Genomic DNA, 4,283 nt, shown 5'->3' with positions numbered 1-4,283 from the left:
CGGGGGGAGGCGGGGATTCAAGACCAGCCTGGGCAACTTAGCAAGACTCTGTCTTAGAATTTTAAAATAGGAATCGAATCGGGATACATCCAGTGGTAGAATGTGTAACTCACATGAACAAGGTCCCAGTCACAACATAGATAAATAAATAAGGCATAAAATCCATAAGGGCGAGGCTCTCTCGCTGTGCTGGAGAATACCACCCAAGGACCTGGACTCTTGAAAGATCGTCATTCACTGAAACCATTCTTTAGCCAGAAATACCTGGAGCCCCCATCTTTCCCTGTGCGTTTTGCCTTTGTACAGAGGTGAGGGATAGAGTTGATTTCAAATCTGGTTTATCTTCCAATTGCTTTTTAATTATCGAAGCTATGGAGGACTTGAAAGTGCTGTGTGTTTTGTTAAATTAGCTCTAGGTTCCCGGAGACCTGTGTTGTCTGCTGTGAGTGCAGCATGCTATTGGCAGCTGGAGACCCCGGGGAGGCTGGGGGTGGGGGTGGACAGAGGTTGCCGTGGACCTGCGTGCCGTGGCATGTCATCAGTGAATACATGAGGTTGATTGCCTTTTTTGAGTTGGGGTCTTACTCTGCTTGCCCAGGCTGCTGCCCCTGGATACTTGAGCTTCAGCACCCTTCCCCAAGTTTCTGGGTCTCCTGGTGTGTGTCACTGTGCCTGGTGGTCCTGATCTTGTGCTTGATGCTGTGGACCAAGCCTTCATGTAGACACCTGCTTGGTCTTCAGTTAGGTATTTTAAGGTGGATCATTTCTTTGTGCATGTGTACACACGTGTGAGTGTATAAAGGAGAAGAAGAGATGTCCTGAAGCCAGAGTCCCACATGGTTGTACATCACCTAGTGTAGATGCTGAGGGCTGAACTTAGCTTCTCTGCAAAAGAAGCCTGTGCTCCCAACTGCCGAGCCGCCTCAGGCAGCTGATGGAAAAAACTCCCACGTCTCTAAGGGGCAAGCCATCACATTTGGGGTGGTGGTAGGGGGTGTTTTCAGGTCCCTGGTACTGTTAGCAAGGCTTTCACAGGCACGGGCCATCTGGTGTGGGAGGGGGGTGAACGACTGGGGCCTGCCTTAAGAAGATAAGAAGTCATTGTTAAATGCACAGAAACACGGGAGATTTTGAAGCAGGGAGTTCGCTAAGGCGATGGGGAGCCTAGGAGTGAGACGGGAAGGTTGGCTTCTCCAAAGACAGCTACAGGAAGCCACCAGCATGGCAGTAGCAAAATAAAACCTAACCCACTCTTGCCAGGCCTCTAGGCTGGGCTTAGATGACCTGCATCAGGCTGGGCTTATGTGACCTTTATATGACCTGCATCAGGCTGGGGTTCCATGACCTGCATCAGGCTGGGCTTAGATGGCCTGCATCTACCCTTGCAGGCAACAGCCTATCTTAGCACTGCTGAGAGGTAGGTACCATGAGAGACGGGAGGTGTGCTCTTCAGACTTCTTAGTAACCCAAGGGAATACTAGAAGCCAGGGACTGCAGGACCTTGGCTGGTGACTGAGGGAGACCAGAAATGTGCAGAGTGTGAGTGGAAACTGAAGTGGGAAGAGTAAATTCCTTTCCCAGCCCTTCAGAGTGGATCAAGCACGGGCTGGGGTTCAGTGATTGCTGTGGCAATGTCAGGACTGGGGTCCTCATCCCCAAACCCCAACCTAAGTGCTGGGTAGGCTTGGTGACCCACCTGTAATTCCAACTGTAGAAAGTGGAGATTGGATCCCCAGAGCATGCTGCCTGGCAAGACTAGCCATTTAGCGGTGCTCTGGGTTTGATTGACAGACCCTGTCTCTGATTCTTGATAGCCTCAGGCCTTTGCATGCATCTACATACAAGTGCACGTGCGCGCACACACACAAGCACACACACACACACACACACACACACACACACACACACACACACACGTAATGTGTCTGTGTCTTGAGGAGACGTGGGACCAAATCCTCTGCCTTGCCGCCTTTTCTTCTGTCATTTTTTTCTACATTTGACCACATCTGGGCCTGCCTTTTCTGTCCTGTCCTCCCCAGAGACAAGGCAGCTTAGGGAAAGGCACAGCAGGCTTGGTGAATGATGTGCCTTGCTGGCTCTGGCCCAGTGGGCTTTGGTGGTGTGAACCTGCAGGGGCCAGACAATCTTATCTGAAACAGGCCGTGTGGCTTTGAACTAACCGCCCTGCAAGAAGTTTTCTACAAAAAACAGCGTATGTTTGAGGTCTGTCTCTGAGGTCTGCTGAGGAGGCAAAGGCAGCTGTCCCAGGTGAAACTGCAGTTGGCTCTCCTAGCCCAACTACATGCCCAGGGCAGGGCAGGGCAAGTTGGGAGCCTTGACCTGGGTTTCTCCGAAAACAGATATTTTTATGATTGCTGTAAGTGGCTTGGGGCTGGCTGATTAAAGGCCTAGCAAGCTGTTTTTAGAACACGAGACTTAAATAGAAGGTGAACAGGGATTCTTCAGCTCCTTGGCGTGTGTCCTGGTGCCCACTCTGGCTCTGTTGGTGACTCTGAGCTATCTTGGGGGAGCCTTCCCCCACGCCCTGAGAGTTGATCAGAGGTCAGATAGACAGCAAGGCTTGTACTCTGGACTAGTCTGCCTACTCCTGTTATACCCTGTTCTGCATACCTAAGTGAGAGGACCAGGGCAGGTAGCCTCAGGAGACACAGGAGCTGCCCCCAGCATGGCTGGAGGGAAGGTCAGGCTGCCTACAGCCTAGAGATTGCAGGAACTCCCTTTTAGTGCCAGGAATGGCAGCAGGATCGGGCACTGCCTTTCGCAAGTCTTTGTGCCTGGGTCTGCAGCCCAGCGCTGAGGTCCTGGCGTACCCAGCCAGGTGCGTGGGGGACTGGAGCCACTGCACTGTCTGACCTTCCCAGGTGTCCTGACATCACTGGTAGGTTCATGTGGATTATTCTGTCCTTCTGCCAGCTGCCATGGGTTGGCATATGTACCTCACATACCACAGTACTCATCCCCACACCCCACATATGCCATGCCCCACACAACACATCTCATACACCACATACACTCCACATATGCCATGCACACCACATATACCAGGCACCACACATAACCCTCACTGCATACTCTCCACTACACCTACACATACTCTGCTAACACCACACATACAACTACCCACTGTACACACAACACGTATACCATACATCACATATAACTCCCCAGCACCACACGCCACACATACCGCATCTTGCCACATCCCACATACACTACGCCACACCATGCACCACATATACTGCATCACACTATACATGCTTCTTCTGTATACCACATCACACACACACTCCACACCACATACTATGCTACACATACATGTACACACTACGTACTCAGTCTCTAAACACTGCACACATCACACCAACCACATAGCACACAGCCATCCCACCACATCTCACCTATGCCAAAAACACCACAAGTCATCGACGCTACAAATTACCCACACCATAAAAGTGCCACAACACCATGTGCGCACAAACCTTATAAACTTAAGATGCCCACTTCAGGTGCTGTACTAGCAGCATAAGCCAATTGCTTTTACCAAGCGAGGTTCCAATTCAAGTACTTGTACATTTTTGGGTCCCCTCATTTGGGGTATGAATTTGGGGTCCCCTAAAAAGGCTGAGGAATTGGGATAGTGGGATAGGATGTAGAAGCTGCTGCTTCTCTGGGGCCTCCAAGGGTCTGGGCAGCTTCAGGCTCTGGACTCACAGAGACTTTTAGGGACCCTCTCTCCCCCTTCCTGTTGAGCACTAATGGAGGCCCCTGTGGGTGACCAGGTGGGTGGGGCCAGAGAAAATGGAGTCCCTGGTACCTCCCTTCCTCAAAGAGGGCAGGGGCACACCAGAAAGCGGTTTCCCATATCCATGACCTTTAAGAGCATTCTCAGCTCTTGGGGATCTTTCTGGTTCTGGTCTTTCAGGGGGTGGGTCTGTTAAAGATCACATGGCATGAACATTTCCTGTGCCTAGGCTGCCTGCTGCTTCAATTCACTAATCCCTCCTCAATGCAAACAGCGCTGTCCGAGAGCATCGGACTCATCCTTGAGCAGTGTTTTTTGGGCCCCCAGAGTCCGGAGCCCAGCTTCCTTGTTCTGAGGCCGTTTCAGTTCACAGTCCTAGGAAGCTGTTGGTGGCTACATCATTGTCTCTTAAGACCACCAGGTGCAGTCTCGATTACCTGCATGATCAGGTGTCTGGGGGCAGAGTCGGGGAGAGGCCCGCAAGCTCTGGGGGCAGAGTCGGGGAGAGGCCTCAAGCTCT

The 4,283-nt window shown here is 51.6% G+C and overlaps 1 protein-coding gene across 3 annotated transcripts in view; it reads left to right on the top strand.

The window, feature by feature from the left end:
• Sema4d (semaphorin 4D) overlaps positions 1-4,283 on the top strand; it is a 108,545-nt gene that overhangs the window by 90,273 nt on the left and 13,989 nt on the right. The gene's annotated exons all lie outside the window — the stretch shown is intronic.

The sequence above is a fragment of the Mastomys coucha genome, unplaced genomic scaffold (assembly GCF_008632895.1).
Source record: "Mastomys coucha isolate ucsf_1 unplaced genomic scaffold, UCSF_Mcou_1 pScaffold7, whole genome shotgun sequence".
In the NCBI taxonomy this organism is placed as follows: domain Eukaryota; kingdom Metazoa; phylum Chordata; class Mammalia; order Rodentia; family Muridae; genus Mastomys; species Mastomys coucha.
The sequence above is the reverse complement of the archived record's forward strand: the minus strand, read 5'-3'. Positions and strand labels throughout refer to the sequence as shown.